Source organism: Anolis carolinensis, chromosome 5 (genome assembly GCF_035594765.1).
Source record: "Anolis carolinensis isolate JA03-04 chromosome 5, rAnoCar3.1.pri, whole genome shotgun sequence".
Taxonomy (NCBI): Eukaryota; Metazoa; Chordata; class Lepidosauria; order Squamata; family Dactyloidae; genus Anolis; species Anolis carolinensis.
Window position 1 is genome coordinate 184,621,054 of NC_085845.1, and position 24,142 is coordinate 184,645,195.

At 40.5% G+C, this 24,142-nt stretch overlaps 1 protein-coding gene across 3 annotated transcripts in view; it reads right to left on the reverse strand.

Moving 5' to 3' along the window:
- Positions 1 to 24,142, reverse strand: part of fgd4 (FYVE, RhoGEF and PH domain containing 4) — a 142,541-nt gene that overhangs the window by 76,542 nt on the left and 41,857 nt on the right. The window contains exon 1 of one of the 3 annotated variants that reach the window (XM_062981100.1): positions 12,682 to 12,927. The exons of the other annotated variants lie outside the window; for them this stretch is intronic. The gene's annotated coding sequence lies outside the window, so the exon portion shown is untranslated. Of the gene's footprint in view, positions 1 to 12,681; positions 12,928 to 24,142 lie in introns of those variants that run through there. 3 annotated transcript variants of the gene reach the window in all.

The following is a 24,142-nucleotide window of genomic DNA, read 5'->3' on the forward strand; positions in this document are numbered from 1 at the left end:
CCGGAAGTTCCAATGTTTTCAAACTGAGAAAGTCTAAAAAAAAAACAATTTTTCTCCCAAACCTTTACAACAATATTCCTATAGCTTTTAAAGATGTGCTGGGTAAAAGGGTCTATTCTTTACTGCAGATTATGCATGTGCAAAAATCACAAACCTTACTGTGTTGAGTGCAACAGAAAAGCAGCCTACAAACTGGAGCTATCAATACCATGGCCCTAACATGCATTTTGCTGAGGTTCTAGAAACAACTGAAGCTGTAATAAATACAGGGTGCCCTTAAAGTCTCTACCGTTTAAATGGTACAATATTTAAATGATAGACTTTGCAGACACTCTGTATAACATTCATTTTAGAGCAATCTGTAGTATTTGATAATCTATGGGCTTTGTGAACTCTATGTGTTCAATTAACCAACATATATTTGCAATGTGGTCTCTTCCTTTTCTGACCCAACTTGGACATCTGGCATTTTTCACTCTCTCTCTATATATATATAAGGAATAAGTCTTTGCTTTAAAATCTTGAACATCACTTTGCGTGCATGAGAGATTAATGCAATAGATTGAGGGTTACTATAATCCCTGGTGTCCCCTTTCTTGAGGATCAAAATGTATATTAAAGCGTATCCAGTCTGTGAGCCATACTTTTGTTTTCTTTGCATTTTTTCTTAGCATTTGGGTGGATTAGATCTCTATAGTCTGAACAGCTCTTTTGGTAAGCCATCTGCTCCCGGTGATTGATTTCACTTGAGTGCTTTGAGAGAAGCTTCCTCTTCAGTTTTAAAGTTTTGATTATCACCTAAAGGTTCTTCCTTTGCTGAACTGTTACATTCATGTTTCTGACCCTATTTCTGTCACTTTTTACCTTTGCTTCTTGTCTCAAGGTTTGAAAGGTTTTGTCTATTGTCCAATAAGACTTTTTTGGATAGTGCCACTTAACATTCCTCCCTGATAATGTTCCCAACTTTAGTCAGATTTTATACAGATGAATTTATATAGAGAGATTAAATGCAGCCAATAGATTGCCTTCCTGCAAGAAGGGAGGATGTGTAATCACACATAACACCACTCTCCATTGTCTCCAAAATCCTTCTGTTGTGGGCCCTACACTGCTGAAAAATTGCTTTGCAGGGCACTTTTAGTCATTGCAATGATGCAATGACAATAAAGATGAATTTTAATAATTATGATGTTTCAAGTCCAGTTTATGACATCTTAAATAGGATACCAGTCCACCTTTCTGCACAGTAAGCAACTTTAAATCAGATCAGACCAAAGCCCAAGGAAGTAGATGTATTAAACAGAATACAAGCAGGTCTTGATTACATCCAGTTTTTGTCTCTCATATCACTCTCCTTGCTCTTCCACCTTGCTTAACTGGACTGGAAGCGCCATGCATGAGCAAGAAGTTCATTCATTTATTACTGAGAAAAGATTGTAATTTGGAAGAGTCATAACACGGAGCAACACAAATTACACCTCAACTGTATAGTTAAATAACTGCAGTATGTAAATGAAGATTTGAGCCTTTTCCAATCAAACAGGGCAGTGCAATGCTTATTTTACATAATCAACTGAAGTAAAGGGGAAAGAGGCATGTAAGATATGAAGCAAATCTGTTCTAAGCAGCCTCAACAAAACCAGCATTTACAAAGCAGCAGCAGCAACTGCCCTTAAACACCATGACGAAATACAAGTTCTATTATCACAAAGTTGACAAAAAGCTACTGCTTTCCATTAAGAATGGGGAAGGCTTCATCCTGACCACAATTTTGAAACGTTTAGATTTATATGCGGCAGTAACTCCGTAGACAAAGAAGCCCCTGTCCAAACTAGATATCTAATTCCCACCACAATACTTCTAAACAAAAAGACTGGTCTTCATAACATAGAAGCAGATTGCCAAGAAAACTCTTCATGCCTTCATACAAGGGTTGTCCAAAAAGTACATTACGTTTTAGAATTAAAAATGAACAAAGTATAGGAGAAAACATTTACCATATGCAGTTGAAAGCCGCTTGCTTCCTCAACCACTTGTTTCCAACAATGGGGACGTGTGGCTGGCAATGCAGCATTTTGGCGATGCTGCGCAGCTGCGGGAAGAGATGACCGGCTGGTTGAGGACAAGCGGCAGAATTTAGTGGGGAAGGAGTTGCAAAGCTCCTTCATCGCTATGGTAAGTGCCTAGATTTGAATGGTGACTACATGAGATGTGGTATTTGGGTGTGGCTTTCTGGATAGCCCTCATATAGAAGAAAACTAGGCTAAATTAATATTTATTTCAAGGAAATTTACCATCTCAGGATTTCATATAATTTCAAAAGCTGTAATAGAAATACTTGTACGATATGAAAAAATTCACTTGAAATGTTTTTTAAAAGGCAGTCCCATTCTACTCTAGAATAATTAGTTTGTTCAAACAGTAGGAATAATTTTTCTACAAGAATAAATACAGTAGAGTCTCACTTATCCAAGCTAAACGGGCCAGCAGAAGCTTGGATAAGCGAATATCTTGGATAATAAGGAGGGATTAAGGAAAAGCCTATTAAACATCAAATTAAGTTATGATTTTACATATTAAGCACCAAAACATCATGTTATAAAACAAATTTGACAGAAAAAGTAGTTCAATACGCAGTAATGTTATGTTGTAATTACTGTATTTACGAATTTAGCACCAAAATATCACGATATATTGAAAACATTGACTACAAAAATGGCTTGGATTATCCAGAGGCTTGGATAAGTGAGGCTTGGATTAGTGAGACTCTACTGTATAAGCGAATTTTTAAAAAAATGTTTTTTCTTAACAAAATGTCATCTTAAAGCATTTTTGAGAATAAAGATATCAGAAGATCTTTCTCTCCCCCTGGTGTTGGTGATTAAGTCAGCAATCCTATATATAATAGTAGTAGTAGTAGCAGTAGTAGTAATAATACATAATAGGCAATTTATTACCCACTCTCTTTGCAACTCAAGGAAATGTACAATTAAGTCCCTCAATGAGGGAGAGAGGGTGGGATATAAACAGTACTATTTATATGTACTATTAAAATGCATATAACAAATACAGGTAAAATGCAGCTTAAAATGTATGAATAAAATGCAGGTTAAAATATACAAGTTAAAATTGACTAGGTAGACCTGCCAGAAGAAGATAGGTCTTAAGTTGTCTCTTAAATTCTGTTAGCTGAATTGTCAGAGCTCTCCCAGAAGTTCCTTCCACAGTTGTGGGGTGGACAATGAAAGGATCCTCTGGGTGACAGTCGCCAGTCAGGTTCTGGCAGGCTGGAGTAGTCACCTCCCAGAGGAACTAAGTGTTCAGGACGGATTGTGCGGGAGAAAGTGATCCTGTCAGTAACCTGGACTCAAACCATGTAGGGCTTTAAAGGTCAAAGCCAACATTTTGTACTTTGCCTAATTGGCAACCAGTGGTGTGACTATAATTTAGATGCAATATGCTCATTCCTGGATTTTCCTGAACTAGTCTGGCTGCCATGTTTTGAACTAATTTGAGTTTCTGAACTTGGTGTAGAAGTAGCCCAATGTAAAGCACATTGCAGAAGTCCAACCTTGAGGTTTCCAGCACATGCACTACCATCTTTAGGTTCTCCAGTTCTAGGAAGGAAAACAGCGGTACCTATTGATCTACTCACATTTGCATGTTTTTGAACTGCTAGGTTGGAAGAAGCTGGGGCTAACAGCAGGAGCTCACTCCCACTCCTTGGATTAGAACTGCCAGCCTTTCAGTCAGCAAGTTCAGCAGCTCAGCGGTTTAAACCACTGTGCCTTACCCAGGGGTAAAGTCACACTGAAGTACACAGAGTTTTCTTAGTGAAAGTAATGGTTTAAAAATCACAAAAAGGTTACAATTATACCCCCAAATGTGTTAAATTATCCTCTTTCCCCATTATGATTGTAATGCAACTTAGTTATATCTTAATTTCTGGGATGCAATAATCAAGTCTCTCCTTACTTGTACCTAGCTACTTTCAAGATTTGGACCAAAACATCTGGAAGGCACCAGGTTGGGGATGGACGTGAAATGATATCATGGTTAGCTTGGGATATATAGCTCAAGCTCCACTGTTTCCCACTCAGATGGGGTTACAAGTAAAAATAAAATACACTAAATGCAAAACCATTACTAATTTAGGTATCATTAGAATACTTACTGACATAATCTTCAATCTATTTCTGAATTCCTCAGAATACCAAACTCGTTTTCATCAGCTACTATTTTCAGTGTGCTTTCCACCAATATCACAAAAATTCTTTCCTAGATGGTTACAACCACTTTACATGAACGCATCTCTATATAATAAATCTAGATAAACATATTATTTCTTTTTCCAAATGTCCATCACTGCTGCACAGATCTCACCATTAAAAAATATATCAACTCTCTCTAGCATTCAAAAATTATGAGGAAGCTTGTATTTTGAAAATTCTGGGCATTATTTTCTGTCATAATTCCTCTGCTTCTTGACCTGGTATACAGTTTGGGACAATAAAAACAGAAACTCCATAAAACCTGACTAATCCCCTATTCTTAAAGTATGGTTCCAAAATGATATCATTCCTATGTCATTTTCCTTATTGTTAGGAGGAAACATTTAAAATGAGAGTCTAATGATTTCAAACTACCGTAAAGTCTCTCTTATCCAACCTTCACTCATCCAATGTTCTGTATTATCCAATACAGTCTGCCTTAACAGAACTGAACTTTTTACCGATTTAACTTCCGACAATGTTGTTACTGTAAGTTCATTTTATGCAATTCTATCTTTATCTGTTGTCAGGTTTTTGGTAGTCAATGTTTTTGTAGTCAATGTTTTCAATACATTGCGATGTTTTTGTGTTAAATTTGTAAATACAGTAATTACTACATAATGTTGCCGTATATTGAACTGCTTTTTCTGTCGTTTTGTTGTAAAACGTGATGTTTTGGTGCTTAATTTGTAAAATCATAACGTAATTTGATGTTTAATAAGCTTTTCCTTAATCCCTCATTATCCAACATTTTCACTTATCCAACATTCTGCCGGCCCATTTATGCTAGATAAGCGAGACTCTACTGTATGTGTAAAACCAAGCTCTACATCAAGCAGTTACTTGCAGAATCGTGTACTCTGGAGATTTTGAAAACACTTCCCAACCTGTTTCCCAGTTCCCAATACTGCGGGTTTATTAATCCCCAATACCAATTTATTGATTAAAAATTGTATAGCATTTCCTAGCAAAATATAAGAGATGAATCAGATAATTAATAATATAACTTCAGACTGATCCAAAATAATCCCTCTCAATCAACTGTGTGATTAGAGAATGCTGGTGAGATTCCTGTTCCACATTGCCAGTTATATTTAGTTGCCAACATTCTGGACAAATCATATAATTTTAAAGGATGGAATTTACCCTAGTATCACCTATAAAGTATAAGATGGGCAAATGGCATGAGAATTAATACAAGCAGTTAGTTCTATGAGTGTGTGCATGTGTGTGGCAGTGGAAAACCAGCCTCAGCTTTAATGACAGTCTGGGATAAATGCCAGATGCTCTGAAATTCAAATAAGACAAGAAATGCCTCTCTGATTGTATGCAAGAGAGGAGGACAGCCCCTAACTGACCTGGAAATGAACCTTTACATAGGTTCACTAGCTGAGACAGAACAGTTACAAGGTCTACTGAATCCGATAGTGGAGCTATAGATAAGGAAAGACAGGGAACTCCTCAGGTATTGTTTATTTTGATTGGTCAACTGATTAGCTTAGTGGGCATAAAGAGAGATTTTTTTCGTGTTAGGAACGACTCACTTCTGGTGTGAGATAATTAGCCGTCTGCAAGGATGTTGCCCAGGGGACGCTCGGATGTTTTACCATCCTGTGGGAAGCTTCTCTCCTGTTCCCACATGGGAAGCTGGAGCTGACAGATGGGAGCTCACCCCACTCCCTGGATTTAAACTGTTGACCTTTCAGTCCTTCCGGCGCAAGGGTTTAGATCCATTGTGCCACAGGGGGCACAATGTCTTATGGTGAGTTTCCAATGTATGAAGACACTGTTTAATCAGCAATGAAGATTCCTGTTAGCCCTGACATACTGTCCTAAAATGCTGATTTATGCTGATACTAGTAAGGCTACACTAAGAATATGAATATATAAATATATGAATGAATGCTGTTAAGATTTAACAAGATTAATCCTTGAATGCCGGTGTAGTCACAGATGCCTGTTTAGACACGTGCAATTCCTCAACAGATGAGAATGGATACCTGAATGGATTACTGGTTAAGTTATTGTTATGATGTTAAAGAATAATACAAGGGAGAGAATTATGTAAACATGAAAACCTTTATGCAATGTCTGCATGATGCCTATGGAAAGTGCAGGGAGCCTGATTATTACAATGAATAAAAAGGTATGTTAAATGATTTAATGGTTAATTATTACAAAGCCTGTTAAAGCTGAATAGAGAAATAAAGCACCCTTGTGAAAGTGAACATCTAGAAAGCCATTTGATGTAATGATTGCAAAGTATGATCCCTCTTATATACTGTGATCCCAGCCTTTGCCAAACAGATACATACTATGCTGATTGTTAAAACGTAATATGAAAATGGATTCACCTAGCAACAAAGTTATAATTTGACATATAGAATCAAATTCACACAATATTAGCTTCCTCTTCTTTTTAAAAAACATGTAAAATTTGAAGAACAATGGTGTTTTAAATAACGAATATGCCATTGTCACATTCATACCATCACGCCTACTATTTTATTGTACCTTCATCTTCATCTTTCCTGAAAGACATGAAAAACACGAAAACTATGTCAAGCTACATTTGCAGATTCTCTCTATCATTACAAAAGGACTGAAGACACAACTAAGAATTCCTTTTTACAAGCTCTGGGCATTCCTTCAGTTAGAAAGCTGTTTTTATCTCAATGAAGATTATAGCAGTCACCTAATTTACTGCACCAGAAGGAGCAACAATAATTCCCTCTTTACTCAGCCAGTACACAAGTGATAATTTTCCAGCTTCAAAAGGCTACTTGAAGACTACAAGAAAAAGGAACTTTGTGCCAAATCCAGCTCAATGGTGCCTTGTACTTGTAAGTTATGATTGAAGATGGAGAAAACTTCAGATCTTTCTATCACCATCCCATCTCAGCATGCATAAATGAGGAGATCTCAAATAGATCCTCATACATGTTGACTTTCTCTACTGCACGTGGTAACCATTGCACAGCTGACTGGCAATGGGAAGCACAGAGAGAAGATAGTGAATGATTTAAACACGTTTTTCTGTTAAGTCATCACAAGAATAATCTTGCCAAATCATGCCATGTGCCCAATTCTTCATTTAAATCACACTCCCACCAGCATGCAAAACACCTCCTAAGTGGACCTGGCAAACACAAGAAGGCTCACTTCCATGTGCTCCTCTGTACTCTGATCAGTTTGCTGAGCAGGAAACATGTGGAAAATACAATCATAGAACCTTACAAATGTGTCAGGCTCCACAAAAAGCCTCCCAATGCCATTGGCTGCCCATATGTGTACTAGAAGAAAGCATTTCCATTCATGCAAGGTCAAGAACCCTCTTTAAGGAAGGTGGGGTAAGCAAGCAGTTCTCTCCACTGCCATTCCATATAATCTCAGGGAACTTTCAGAGGTAGTAGTAATGTGGTGCAAAAGCTGTATTAAGGGTGGGAGAGAAAAATGAATCCCATATTATATACAGTAGAGTCTCACTTATCCAACATAAATGGGCCAGCAGAACGTTGGATAAGCGAATATGTTGGATAATAAGGAGGGATTAAGGAAATGCCTATTAAACATTAAATTACATTATGATTTTACAAATTAAGCACCAAAACATCATGTTTTACAACAAATTTGACAGAAAATCCAGTTCAATACATGGTAATGCTATGTAATAATTACTGTATTTATGAATTTAGCACCAAAACATTGCAATGTATTGAAACCTTGACTACAAAAACATTGACTGCGCTGGATAATCCAGAACATTGGATAAGCGAATGTTGGGTAAGTGAGACTCTACTGTATGTGTAATTGTGTATATTTTTTCCTGCATTGGATACTGTATTTTTATAACAGCACGTGCAAAGACATTAGAGGGGGAAACCTGATATTATTTCTAAACCTTAGAGGCACATTTTTAAGTCTGGAAGGGGAAAGGGGAATAAAAGGGAGACACTAAGGTTGTCTCCTTAACCCCGTTAAAAGCATAAGCCATTTTGAACCCTAATTCTGTATATTTTCCAGCAATAACAAAATCACAGCAGCTGGTTTGTCCTCCCACATGCAGTATTGCTGACATTTTATCACCGTTCACAAAACTGAAGGTGTAGCTTGTAAACAGAGACCATGTTTTTTCAAACTGGATACCAGTTTTAACCTTGAGTCAGAGACATTCCCTTGAGTAAGATCCCACAAACCTTTGAGATTATGTTTAACGCTAAAGCCTTGAAAATGTAACAAAAATTAAGCTCTGCAAGGCAACAGCCTGTATGCCATAGACAAATCTAAGTCATGCCCAACTGCATTCCAGAATAATGTGTCAAAGAGAAGAACAGAAAGACTCGTCTGTTTGTAGGAAACAATTGGGTCAGTTTATTTGCTATTCATTTCGACTTCTATACATTGAGTCAAACTCAATTACTTGATGTCAGACTTGCTTTTCAACCATGCATTTGTTCCACACACGAAAGAACAGAAACATACGCATTGAGCATCTGCTGCGTGTCCTTACATTACATTTCTGATGATTTGACAAAAGAAATGGGAAGGTCTTTCCTTTTCTACAGAAAATAAACACAAATTCATTGTGACATCTCTTGTAGCCTAGATGCACAGCATTAATACAATTTCATCTTTCCCTCTGGCAATTCTGAAAGAGACTCTCCTTAAACAAATTGTCTGTTAAGTGCATGAAGAAAGATTGGACACAGGTTAGGATAAATAATAGTGAGCTGTGACTGCTACAGTATAGGTGAAGATTATAATTGCCACTTGGATCAAAGCCATGTCTGTCAGGACAAAATTAACATACGAACATTTAATCAACAGCTATTTGGAATTTAGTAAGCAATACTTTGGAAACAGTAAACCTCAAGAACTAATTTTTCTGAGGGGCAGCAGAGTGCTGTGTTTACACTAAGTTGTGGCTGTCATATGAAAATTGTGGAAACAAAGACATTCCCTACAAAGCAGGAAGAAAGAAAAATAGGTTGGAATACTTGTCAATTGAAGGTTTACCACAAACACTGTGACCTATGCAATCAAACTTCATAAATGTCAACCAAAGGTTGGCATTCATGAAAAATATTTAAAAAAAGACTCCAACTGTGTATATGAATCATGTGAGAAATGAGCTCATTCAAACACAAATAATCACAATGCTAGTTTTGGTTAACTCTTTGAAATGGTATATACACTTCTTTAACCACTTTCTAGACGTGAAGCCTCTGTTTTCAAGACCTCTGCTTCATGTTTATGCAAGCGTTAGCCTTCAGGGAATGTGAAGATACATATGAAGATACATGTGAAAACTAAGGAAGGCATCCCTTTAGGGAGAAAAGCTTTAATGATCCTATACATAAAAGGTGGCTTTAAATTTCCTTAGGCTGAGAATTTACAATGCTGGGACTATTGGGAATAACCAGCAGAATGGATAAAGCAACCACAAAATTGCCCTGACTATGTCAACTTTATAACACAAAATGATAAAATACTAGTCAAGAAAGGAATCTGAATTTGAGAGACTTTCGGTCTAACCCAACCAGTTAACCTTTCCACTAGTTACTTTTATAGCCCTCTCTCCCACTGCCACAGACTGACCTGAATCAGTGTGGCAGGTACTACTGTAGAAGATCTGATTCAGCAATCTCTTGTGTCATAAACACTTTGCTGATAAAAGTCAACTAGTATTCTCTGACCTGGAATAGCATGTCCACATGAGCTTGTGATGTTAGAGGTTGTAATCCAATTTATCTGAAGGACCTGTGGGTTGGAAAAGCTGAGGTAAAGGAAAAGGTTTAATTTCTATCTCATGGTGCTAATTCTTACTACCTTGACTGCTATGCAATGATGAGTCTGGGTACAATCTTATTCCTCATTTGCAATTTGGTGAAAACAAGAGCAACTTTCAAGGACAGCAAAAGGAAGACAAGTAGGAGAGTTGCCTTTGACCTGCATTTACCAAGGCTTATCTACCTATGTACTTCTGCAGCTTTACTTCATGAACACCTTGCAGGAAAAAAGTATATTTTGCAATTAAAAAGTATCACTTTGATGCTTGTGCATTTCTAAACTTTAATTCTACATACATCTTCCTGGTACTGACTTCTGAGAAAACATGCACAGGCATATGTAAGTGTTGTTGTTGTTATTATTGTTGTTGTTTTCACCAGTGTCCATAATTAACGGAGTACAAGAGGACAAGTCCTCGTCCTGAGATATCTAAAACTTATAGGGGAAGCATGGGAAGGAAAAGGAAGCAGGGACAAACTGGAAATCAATTTGCTCATAATTAGTTTATATATCAGGTAACAGAGAAGCATGGGAACTAAGGAGTTGACCTTGTATTTTTTAAAATAGAAAATATAGTGTTGTATGAAGAATAATGTGAATGTAGGAAGAGAGGACACCATCCCACATGTTTTGTGAGGTTGTTCCAAACATACAGAGCAAGAAGAGAACTGGGGAAATGGCAGCATTTTCTTCAAGGGAGTGGAGCCCATTGGATGGTGGAAGAGTAAAGATTACAGAAAGTAGAACAGAAAATACAGAGGGATTGATGGAGATCAGAGAGAAGCCAGTGAGGGGATTTGAGAGACATCATGCTGTTAGATGTTGATAGAAGTGAAATAGATATTTTCTGGGGGAAACTACATACAGTAGAGTCTCACTTATCCAACACTCGCTTATCCAACATTCTGGATTATCCAACGCATTTTTGGAGTCAATGTTTTCAATAAATCGTGATATTTTGGTGCTAAATTCATAAATACAGTAATTACTACATAGCATTACTGCGTATAGAACTACTTTTTCTGCCAAATTTGTTGTCTAACATGATGTTTTGGTGCTTCATTCGTAAAATCATAACCTAATTTGATGTTTAATAGGCTTTTCCTTAATGCCTCCTTATTATCCAACATATTCGCTTATCCAACATTCTGCCGGCCCGTTTATGTTGGATAAGTGAGACTCTACTGTACAAGGTTAAAATTTTAAATCTAATATAATAATACAGTAAATATTTTCAAAATCCACATATTGTCTACTACCATGAAAATGGGGGAAATGTTCATGGAGGATATTTCAATGCCAATAGTTACTTCTTAGATGGGGGTTCCACAGCTAAGAAACATCCATCCAGAAAGGCTCTTCATTCACACTTCCTATAAAGGGAGCTCCACAAACAAAGATCATCCTTGAACAACCATAAAACTGAAGGGAGCAACTGCTACATAAGGAGGACTCAGGTTATGGCACTTTTGACAACTGCATAGGATTTTGTGCCAATATGAAATTTTCAAAAAATGCTAACATACATTTTTTTTCAAAACTGATAATGTACAAATGATATCTCCAAAGTCTTTTTTTTTTTTCAGGACAATGGTATACGAACCGTTCTCTCCTCCAGATTTTGACCTACTAACACGTGAAGTGCAGCGGCAGACAGACAGCCAGATTGGTGGCATTAGGAGACGGGCATCCCATAATTAAAGGGAGCCTAAGCTAGTCTATCCACATCACATAAAACAAAAATGGTAGTCTTAGCAAACCGCAGCATACAAACTGCAGAGAGGGTGAGCCAATGCAGGGAAAATCCTTACACAAGTGATGTGGCCTTAAATAAGCAGAAAGGGGTTGACTATGATAATTCCCAAAGCAAAGCAACCCTCCTTGTCCCACCTAATTATGCATTATCTATGCACAAAAATATAAATCATGTATTTGAGATATACACCACATACAGTAGCTTGACTTACCATCTGACATACATTTTCCTGTGTGGCTCTGATTTTAACTATTTCTTTTTCAGCCAGGAAAGCAATATCACATTGTTTTCTATAGGCAGGCACACACCCCCTGCAAACTTGTTCAAGAACTCACTGCACAATAATGTCTAATGGAGCGAGTCTTTAATATTGAAAGAGAAATGAGCCTCATGTCCGGCCATCGTATATTTCCTGCATCATCTGCATCTCCTGCCAAAATCACATATCTATTGTGTTCATGGCACCATACAGATGAACAACTGCTCCCCAGAAATAAATCTTTAAATATGGATTCTCATACCATCATTCTTCCATGAAATGCAGCATGCAAATCTCTCATCCGTTCTTTAGAACCCTGATGGAAAAAATGCACAGTATTGTACATTTGGCAAAAGGAACCGAAAGGCTAATTAAGGCAAGGTTTGCCGAAGCTCCCTCCTTTAAAAAGGCACACACACAAAAAAGACAAAAGACCCCTTTCCTGTACCCTTGATCTGTTACACCGAAACACACCCTCCCTCCCTTTCCGATCCGCTTCTGTAGAAGAAATGGCTGACAATAAAAGCATATTGATGAAATATCAATTATTATAACCCACATTGCCACCAATTAAACAAAAAAAAAAACATGTGCATTTAGCTTACCTTCTCTAAGTGAAATTCACTCTTCCTGGTGAGAAACTGCTTGTGCTTTTGGTTCTGTAATATTTTTTTTCTCTTAAAGAAACCCTTACATGCTTCTCCAGCGAGCTAATCCAAGCCTTCCATTAACACACTCCATTGCAGATAATTGCAGGCAGCACACACTCCCTTGCTTTTCCTGGTTCCCAACCCAGCAAGGATAATCACATTCCAGTGGGGAGTGAACAGATGGTGGATTCCATGGTAACCAACCCTCCTAAGGCTATTGGTAGAAGTGTGTGACTACCGCTTATTTGGTAACAATCATGCTTTGTGCTCCAGCTTTGCAAATCCCTAACGAAGGGACCTACAACATTTAGCACATACTGAGCAAGGCTAGCAGGTGACTTCTCATGTCACACAAAACTGCAGCATCAACAAAACCCGGGTTAACCTTGATGTATGTGCTCCCCGGGCAGGCCTCATCTTTCGATATAATCGTTTTATTTATTTTAAATATCCACGGAAAAGCCTTGAGGCGGTTAACAGCAAAGCGCAAGCATCTATACAACAGTCCAATTAAAATCAGATTAGAATTAAAGCACAAACCCAAAGCCTATCTGAAAGTGAGCTCCCAACTGTTTATATGTACTCACAGCCTTATATGAGGATTTATTATTTAGGTTAGAGATTTCCAGATGGTGGAGGGAAATGTGTTTAGTCAACCTTGCTTTCTGATTAATTGGTTCCATTGCAACAGCACACAATATAAATTGCCATGAACAAATAAAAGTGCTATGATAAATCAGCACAGGAAAAAAAAACAGTACTGTAACAAAAATATAGTATACTGTTAAAGTATATCATTTGTTCTCCACATCCACGGGTTCTACATTCATGGATTCAACCAACCATAGAATTTCTTGGTGTCAGTAGACTGAAAATATTCACCAGGAAAAAATCCCAAAAGCAAACTTTAAATTTGCAGTGTGCAGAACACTACTCTGATGTGGAGCCATACTATGCTGTAGCCTCTCTGGCAACTGTTTGAGTTGCTCATCATTTTGTATAAGGGGTCTATTTTGCTACACCATTGTACATTATGAGATTTGAGCATCCAGGGATTTTGTCCCACTGTAAATCAGTACCCTGCAGAAACATCTCTAAAGGAGATGTTGACAAGCTGGAATGTGTCCAGAGGAGGGTGACTAAAATGATCAAGGGCCCGGAGAACAAGCCCCATGAGGACTATGTGGCTGGAGTTACACTTTAAAAATGTACCTGTCCTGACTTACATACAAATTCTAAGAACCAACCTGTTCGTAACTTGGGGACTACCTATAATCTGTACTTGTTAGATTAGTTTCTGTGTATATAATTTTTTTGAAAGAATGATTCAATCTTTTAATTTAAGAATTTATTCAACAAAAATATTCCAGTATTTTCTAGCCTTTCTAGATTATTTTTCTTTTGAGAAATTGCAAGTCGCTTCTGGTGAGAGAGAATTGGCTGCCTGCAAGGATATTGCCCAGGGGATGCCTGGATGTTTGATGTTTTACTATCCTTATGGGAGGATTCTCTCATGTCCCCGCATGGAGCTGGAGCTGACAGAGGGTTGAATTCAAACCGGCAACCTTCAGGTCAGCAACACAACCGTCAAGTCAGCTGTCCTGCCAGCACAAGAGTTTAACTCACTAAACCACCGGGAGATATAGGCAGACAGCATTATAACTTGAAAATTTCTTGAAAACCCTGTGAGGACCACTGGTGTTCATTGACACAACTCACTGCATGGAGCCATTTCTCATAAAGGTAAAACGATATAGTAAAGGAAAGTAATGGCTTATAGAAGTATACCTAGCAAAGCTCCCCTGCCATTATCTTGAGGGATGGTAGATGGGAAAACTTTATTTTCACTATCCTGCTTAAGTGGGAGAATGGAAGCTTTTTGAAATACATTTTGGGAAGCATTTTTAAAGCTATGTCATGAAAGAGCAGACTATCTGTACAAACACATTAGGCGGGCATGTGTAAAAACAGCTTTTCACCCCTTCCACTTTGTATACACAGTGACTGACAATTAAACTAGGCGGTGGGCAGCCTAAGACAAGTTGACACAACTAAAATGCTACAGGCCAACTGCAGCATCTATTTGCTGCCCTCAGGAAATATTCCAACTACCCACTGCTTCTCACTACCCACTGTTTGGGGTTGGGGAGAGCATTTAAAGGTCATTTTTAAGCATTATAATGTCAATGTGGGATCCTTCCAACACAGCTCCTTTCCAAACAAGACAGATATGCTGCATCAGGTAGAAACAGTTACTGCATCTTCTTTGGAGATAATGAACAAGACCACCAAAGGTGAAGGTGGTAAGGGTCACTGTCATTAAGCCTCTATGCTGTTCTTGGATAACAACCCACTGACATCAGATTTCTTTTCTAACATGAAGCAGCAAGCAAGCCATGCAGCACTGTACTCATGTTGGCTTTCTGGGGGGGGGGGGGGGAGTCCTATGCATTACTTCCAATGAAATCAGTGGGAAAAAGACAGGAGGAGAACAAATGCAAAAGAGATAGGGCAAAAATGGGAAGATTACAAGGAGGAGGACAAGAAGAAAGAAGCACGAAAAAGGATGGATTTTTTTTTTTTTTAAATGGGGTTTTGTGTGTCGGGAGTGACTTGAGAAACTGCAAGTCGCTTCTGATGTGAGAGAATTGGCCATCTGCAAGGACGTTGCCCAGGGGATGCCTGGATGTTTAATGTTTTACCATCCTATGGCAGGCTTCTCTCATGTCCACACATGGGGAGCTAGAGCTGACAAGTGGGTCAGCAGTCCTGCCGGCACAAGAGTGTAACCCATTGCGCCACCGGGGACTCTTTTAAAAATGGTTAAATAAGGTATCCTGCAAGTTATGATAGAGAAAAGAGGATAACTGAAGAATCGGAGCAAAAACAGAGGAAACAGTAGAGGTTCATAAAAGGCATAAAGAAGGATTATTACAGAGAGGACTGTTAGTAGTTTGAAATGTATAGCAATTCAAAGAACAGAGAGTATGATAAAAAGCAGCACTGCAAATTATTGCTTAATTTTTTTCACACGCAAAAAGAATTTCAAGAGTATCCTCCCTGACTAACAGATTTACAAGTTTTTACTTTTTTTTCACATTTTTTGATTTTATTGCAAATTGTTGCAATAGGTCAGAAAATATGTCAGAAAAACTTTTGTTAAGACTGTAAAAATGTGCTAGTTCCATGTACCTCAGTCAACCAAGTAGATATGTTCCTGAACATTAGTTTTTAAAAATAAAGCTTGGTACCATAGGTAGAAATAACATGGAATGAATACGGATAGGTTCACTGATAGCCACATTGAGTCCCTATGAGGAGAAAGATGGGAGAAAAATGTAAATAAATAGGTTCCTTCTCCCCAAAAAGAAAAAGCGGTTAATCATGTTCTAGAGAACTTTGCATCTAAAAATAATCAGATTAGGTAAGTCTTGCACAAGTACAGTAAAATACTTTAAATCTTCAAGAAACAATTTGAAAGCTTCTTCCAAAATGCATCCAGATGTTTGTTTGTTTGTTTTGTCTTTCATTAGCCTCAACCACTTCTCATGATTTCTAATACAAAGTTTAAAAATACAAAGTTTGAAAGAGGAGAAAAGTAAATACGGGTGTAGCAGACATGCCTGTCTGTGGTTAATGTAGAAAGGTGACACTCTTGAGCAGTAGTTCTCAACCTGGGGTCCCCAGATGTTTTTGGCCTACAACTCCCAGAAATCCCAGCCAGTTTACCAGCTGTTAGGATTTCTAAGAGTTGAAGACCAAAAACATCTGGGGACCCCAGGTTGAGGACCACTGCTCTTGAGCTACAAAAGTGATCCTCTACAACAGGCCTTTTCAACCTGTGGTCCTCCATGTGTTTGGGCCTCCAATTCCCAGAAGCCTGTTCAATGGTCTGGTCAGGGATTCTGGGATCTGAAGTTCAAAACACCTGTAGGGCCACAGATTGAAGAGGCTTGCTCTACAGATGCTGAGATGTGCACTCCTAATCCAAGTATGGATCCCTTACTTACCCGCAACCTCCAGGATACCTATAGTGGCTACTCAGCCATAAAAATACTCAAAGTTGTGGTTGGGTTGTGCGGATGCGGTTCAAGCCCATCACTGCAGGAGCAGGAAAGCTGGTTGAGTTTCAGCATCAGAGTTTACTTAACTTCCTCCCATCCCATTTCAGGGGGGTGGGGGACAACAATATGAAACCCAAAGGCCAGACAAGATGACCTAGTGGCCTAAAACTGACCTGTCTGAAGTGACAGCCTTACTTCATCTAGCAAGGATTTACATAGGCATGGGGCCCTATTTAGTTGGCAAATAGATTGTCACAGAGCTTGGGCTTTTCACGAGAGTATACAACCAAGTTTAGCTTCTTCGTTTTCTTTCATATATTGATGATATACAGATCCTCAGAGGACATCCTCATCTTAAGATCCTTCAATCAAGTTTCCAAAATGCAGCTTGGTGAATGTATATACTTCCTACTCTCTTAATTGCAGGAATAATGAGAACCCCTCCAGTTTGGGTGCCCTCTGATATCCCTTTATTCCAATCTATAATACTGGATTGCAGATTTCATAAAATCTTCCACTTCTGCCTTACAGTAATTCAAATAATTGAGCCTTTAGGCTCTCTACAACTACGCTGTTATTAAATATTTATAGAATAGTAGTGTACAGAGATCAGCAACTATGAATGTATTGTGCTGAGCATGCAGGAAATATGATAGACCCTGTTTCAAAGTCACTATGGTCTGAAAGAAGGAAACCGGTGAATGAACAGGAATCTGATGTCCCATTACAGTGGCTTGCAGAATGTCTAACAATTAATCCAAATTAGATAATGCATGAAATTTGTAAACAATTTGTGCTGCATCACTCCTACTCTGCCTTCAGCGACCGAAATTTAATGGAACTGGTCTTTGCTATCCACTGTGAAGAATCAAAAATCTTTCCGCTAGATTTTCAGAATAGTTCCTTCAATATTGGAGAAACAAGATCCCACATACTTTCTGAGAATCTGGCAAAGATCCATTTCATGAGCCACTCAAGCTGGAAATTGGTTGTTTGAAGTTCTTCTGGGAGGAGGCAGTTCAAGGCCGAGGTTTTGGTATGTGCCAGGTTTTGGTATTTCATCAAGCAGAGTTTGTCCTATCTGTGACCACAACTGTGTGGTCCAAAGAGTCAACAAAATCAAATTAGGAGGAAGAAGGAGGCAGTGTCCTTGTTGAAAACCTTTGACAATACATGGAGACAGAAATGATCACCACAATGCCAATTCCTGGATTATAAATTATAATGAGTCAGTTTTTACCACAGTTGCTTCGTTTATTTACAGTAATGCTAGTGAATAATTAAAAACAAATCTGGCTCTTGAGCTTTCAGATAAAAATGTGGGGATTTTTAATTTTTTTAAATGCCTTACTCCTGAATTAGTCTTGTGTGAGAGGGGAACAAAAGTAATTCTCACAGAGACTGGGAAGCAATACGCAGCACAAAAAATGAGAAGTATATCAGAAGCACAACTAGATCCTCTGTGTGTGTCCACCTACAGTATATTCATGTCCTTCAATTTCTGGCTACTAAATGGTGACAATTCATTTTTAATATCACCTTTTTACATGGATATCAGGTCATTTCATCATTCAGCTACTTTATGTTGTTAATGTAATTGAGTTTCCTCCTGCATACACGTCCAAAAGAATCAAAAGGAAAGCTGTCAACCCTCCAACAAATAGATTTTGCCTATTAATTTTAATGAAAGGTGACAAAATAATCAATTGTAAGTGTATAAGACTGAAAGTGAACAGAACGTTCTGCTATTTTGAAAGCTAAATACAGTGAATGATACAATAATTTCAGCTGGAGTAAGATTTTATCTTCACTGCCACAATCTTGTTGTGGTAATAACTAAACCTGGGACAAGAGCCCATTTCAAGAACAGGAAATATTAAGTAATTTGAGTAAGTTGACATTTCCCAGAGTCAACGCTTATGTGGTCTCTACTACTCTTTGAAACAGGGGTTCCCAAACTTTTTAAACAGGGGGCCAGTTTGCAGTCCCTCAGGCCATTGGAGAGCCGGACTATAGTTTTTAAATAAACTATGAACAAATGCCTATGCAGTATGCACACTGCACATATCTTATTTTGAAGTAAAAAAACAAAACACTAAAACAGGAATAAATACGGCCTCAATGTTAATCATAATCATAATAAAAATAATAAAGAGGGTTGGAAGAGACCCCTTTGAGCCATTTAGTCCAACCTCCTTCTGCCTTTGTGCACCAAAAGCACTAGCAAAGCACCCCTTATTAATTAATTATTAATTCAATAATAATTAAAATACCGTTATAAACAAGCAAAGCTTTGGAAGGAACGTACCAGGCGAGGGAGGAGATGGGAAAGGTGCATGCCTTTCCCTCCTACCCCCACGCTGCATGCACCTTACTCGGCGGAGGAGGAGGGAGCTGCCGCCGCAGGGGCCGGATAAATGGCTTCGGGCCTTAGTTTGGGGACCCCTGCTTTGAAACAAGTCAACCAGCTCCAGCAAATGCAAGGCCAACATTATTCAGTACCAACAACATATCTGGATGCAAAAGGGCTGGCCTTAAGTACAACCGGAGGAATCAGTCTATATCCCATTGCAACTAATCTACAGGACTGAGTTGCCTGTAAGTAAGGTAAAGGTTTCCCCTGACGTTAAGTCCAGTCATGTCTGACTCTGGGGTTGGTGCTCATCTCCATTTCTAAGCCGAAGAGCCAGCGTTGTCCATAGACACCTCCAAGGTCATGTGGCTGGCATGACTGCATGGAGCGCCGTTACTTTCCCGCCGGAGCGGTACCTATTGATCTACTCACATTGGCATGTTTTCGAACTGCTAGGTTGGCAGGAGCTGGAGCAACAACGGGTGCTCACTCTGCTCCCGGGATTTGAACCTGGGACCTTTCGGTCTGCAAGTTCAGCAGCTCAGCGTTTTAATACACTTCGCCACCGGCGTTGACTGACCCATAGTGAAAGACAATATCGTATCTGATAACAACAACTGCTCAAGTATATTGTCACGACCCAGGCTGCAGAGCACCAATAACCATACACAGAGGCCAGAATCTATCTAATAACTTTATTGTAGGAATATATAAAGTTAATAAAAATAAGTGTAGAAAATAGTCCAGAATTAGACCTTTCAGGAAAGGTCAGAATTAGTCCAAAAAAGCAATGTCCAATAAGAATTATTAAGGTCCAATGTTGTAATCCAATAACCGAAACACTCACTTTGCCAAGCAAAGTGAGGGGAGATGACAAGGTCCTTTAGTCCATGAAACTTGAGCGAGGCTAGGAAATAACTTGATACTTGAAACAAGGCTTGAACGTGGAACAAGGTAACTAAGAACAAGAACAAGGTCCGTGGAATAACTTGATAAATCCGTGGAACAAGGCAAGGATTGATCCTGGGAAACAAGGCAAAGTCCGTAGATAAACAAAGGCTGGGAAGCAAGGCGAAGGCTGGATAGCAAGGCAAGGCTTGAGCAGGAGCGAGGCTTGAACCGGAGCGCGCTGTCCAGACACAACTCGCTCCGTAGGCTGACGAATTGACTCCGCGAAGTTACTACGCGGGTAAAACACCTAAATAGAGTCTAGCTTTCCCGCCGAAGCAGTTCTCTGGGAATCAGAACCGAAAGCTAACTCTGAGACCAGATGTGAGACTCCCCAAAGATTCTCACGAGAAGCAGTCTTAATTGGCCACATTCTTAGCTGCAATCCTCGCACTCCTGCGCGAAGCTGAATCCAAACTTCTCTGTTGTTTACAAAACTCCCGGCGCAAGAATACGGGAGAAGTAGGCTCTGGGCTTGTTTGACATACTTCTGGGAGACAACTTTCTTGCAGGTGCAAGGTTCCCAGATCTGCCTGGGAAAGATCTGGCTGAGAGGAATCCAGTTCAGACTGGGAAGGTAAAAAACCCAAGTTTTCATCTTCATCAGGAATTACAATGTCCTGAGCAGGACTACAAGGCCCATGGGTCATCACACTATCCCCCTCCTCAAGGCCCCTCCCAAACTGGGGCCCTCTCCCCGAGGCGCGAGGTCGCGGTTTGGTGGGATAGGTCTGATGAAAGCGACGGGTTAGATCAGGAGCATGGACTGTGGAGGCGTCTTCCCAAGAGCGTTCCTCAGGGCCAAAACCCACCCAGTCAATGAGATATTGTAGGCGGCGGCGGTGAAAGCGAGAATCCAAAATGTCCTCAACCTCGAACTCCTCCTCCCCATTCATCAAAACAGGAGGGGGGGCCGGTTGGTCTGTATCAGGTCGCACACCATCCGCCGGAAGGAGCAGGGAACGGTGAAACACTGGGTGAATGCGCATTGAACGCGGAAGTTGGAGTTTGAAAGTCACGGGGTTAAATTGCGCCACCACTGGATAGGGACCAATGAAACGGGCATCTAACTTCCGGCAAGGGCGGTGGGAGGGCAGAAAGCGAGTGGACAGGAAAACCCGATCTCCTACCTTGATTTCGGGGCCCGGCTGGCGATGTTTGTCAGCGTGGCGTTTATAGTCCTCCTTGGCTTGGTCCAGTTGCTGGAGCAAAAGTTGTTGCACCGCTGTGAGTTCCTGCAGCCAATCCTCTGCTGCGGGAACCTCTGAAGTTTCAATGACAGGGGGAAAGAAACGTGGATGGAAGCCGTAGTTTGCAAAGAACGGCGTTTCTTTTGTAGAAGCTTGAACTCCATTGTTGTAGGCAAACTCAGACAGTGGTAACAGAGAAGCCCAATTGTCCTGTTGATAGTTTACATAACAGCGAAGATACTGCTCCAAAGTGGCATTGGTGCGCTCCGTTTGCCCATCTGTTTGGGGATGATGAGCTGAAGATAAGCGAGAGTCTATGCCCAATAGTTTTTGTAGTGCCTTCCAAAAACGAGAGGTGAATTGAGATCCACGGTCTGTGACTAAACTCTTGGGCAATCCATGTAGTCTGAAAACATGTTGAAGAAATAGATCCGCAGTTTCCTTGGCCGTGGGGAGGCCTTCGCAGGGAATGAAATGGGCTAACTTGGTGAAAAGGTCCACCACCACTAAGATCGTGGTGAATCCACAGGAAGGTGGTAGGTCAGTGATGAAATCCGCGGAAATTATTTCCCATGGGCGAGATGGGGTAGGAAGGGGGTGTAAAAGCCCTGAGGGCTTCTCCCTTCGTATCTTGGAGCGCTGGCATACTGGGCAGGTGTTGACATATTTTTCCACATCCTTGCGGATCTTGGGCCACCAAAAATCCCTTAGGATCAAATGCATAGTTTTAAATAGTCCGAAGTGTCCTGCTGGTTTGCAGTCATGACACAGACGAAGCGCTTTTTCCCTGCCCGGTCCGGGTGGGATATAAACATGATTTCTATAGCAGAGCAGCCCATCTTTAAGCGAAAAGGGGAAATGCAGACCTTGGCGAAGTTGGTCCTGCGCCCAGGCATCTGCTTGCTGACTAGCCCTGATTTCTTGAGCACAGATGGGTCCTGGAGTAGGGGAAGTTGAACCAATGGGAATGGATTTGGTGTTCCCCACCGTGAGCGTGGCAAAGTTCTCGGGTTGTAGCAGTTGGGATTCAAAGGTCTCCTTGCGTCCTGCAGCGTATTCCGGTTTACGTGACAGGGCGTCTGCTTGCTTGGTTTGGGCTGGGGTCACATAATGGATCTGGAAGTTGAAACGTTCAAAGAATAAAGCCCAACGTTGCTGCCTCTGATTTAGTTTGCGGGCAGTTCTTAGATGTTCTAGATTACGATGATCAGTGTGGACTTCAATGGGAAATTTGGCCCCTTCTAGCCAATGTCTCCAAGTTTCAAAGGCTGCCTTTATGGCCAGTAGTTCTTTTTCCCAAATGGTGTAATTCCTCTCTGGTGTGGTTAGTTGACGAGAATAAAAGGCACAGGGATGGAGGTGATCTCCCACCGGTTGTAAGAGTACAGCCCCAATTGCCACATCAGAGGCGTCCGCTTGCACCACAAAAGGGGTTCCAGGATTTGGGTGCTGTAGAATTGGCTGGGAGGTGAATAGTTTCTTTAGTTGCTGGAACCCTTTCTCTGCTTGATCAGTCCAGCGGAAAGGCTGTTTTCCACGGATGCAGCTAGTGATGGGGTCGGACCAGCGGGCAAAATCTGGAATGAACTTGCGGTAATAGTTCGCGAACCCCAAGAAACGCTGTACCTCTTTCTTGTTAGTTGGCGCCCGCCATTCCAATACTGCTGAAACCTTGGCTGGATCCATGGAAAGTCCTAGAGGCGAGATGCGGTAACCAAGGAAATCTACCTCTTGTAGATCAAAGGCGCATTTTTCCAGCTTGGCATAAAGTCCATGGTCCCGCAAGCGTTGTAACACCATTTTGACGTGGTTCTCATGTTCTGATTGTGATCTAGAAAACACCAAAAAATCGTCCAAGTAGATTATCAAGAACCTGTCTAGATAGTCCTGAAAAATGTCATTGACAAAATGCTGGAACGTTGCGGGGGCTCCGCATAAACCGAAATTCATAACTCGGGACTCGAATAGTCCGAATTTGGTCTGGAAGGCGGTCTTCCACTCGTCTCCTTCCCTGATACGAACTAAGTTGTAAGCCCCCCGAAGATCCAGCTTGGTGTAAACCTTGGCTCCTCGAAGCCGATCCAGTAGATCCGAGATTAAGGGCAGGGGGTAGCTGTTCCGCTTGGTGATATTGTTCAATGCTCTGTAGTCCACCACCAAGCGTAGTTCCCCTGACTTCTTCTTCACAAACATCACTGGGGAGGCGGCTGGGGATTGAGAGGGTCTGATGAATCCCTTGCGAAGGTTTGTCTCTAGGAATTCCCTGAGAGCTTCTTGCTCTGGTTCAGTCAGGGAGTAGAGATGCCCTCGCGGGATCGGGGCCCCCTCCACCAAGTCAATGGCACAGTCATAAGGTCTATGTGGGGGTAATTTTTCGGCTTCTTTCTCATTGAATACATCCCAATACTCGGAGTACTTCTTTGGCAAGGTGATGATGGGCTCGGTGTCTGTGGCATGGCATACCTTGGCTACGAGGCAATGGTTTTGGCAGTACGGTGAAGCAAACTGCAGTTCTCTGTTGGACCAGGAGATGTTAGGGTCGTGGAGAGTCAGCCATGGAATTCCCAAAATCACAGGGAAATGGGGGACCTCGGTAACAAAGAAGGAAATCTCTTCCATATGTTCCCTTATCCACATCCTGGTGGGTTCCGACCACTGACTTACGGGGCCCGTCTTGAGGGGACGGCCGTCTATGGCTTGCACCACACGGGCATTCTTGAAATCATGATATTGTAATCCCAGAGAGTCGGCATACTCTCTATCGATGAAATTGTTGGTAGCTCCAGAGTCTATCATGGCGTGGATCATGACGGGTCCCCTTTTTGCTGACCATAATGTAACCACGAGAAGGAACAGGACCC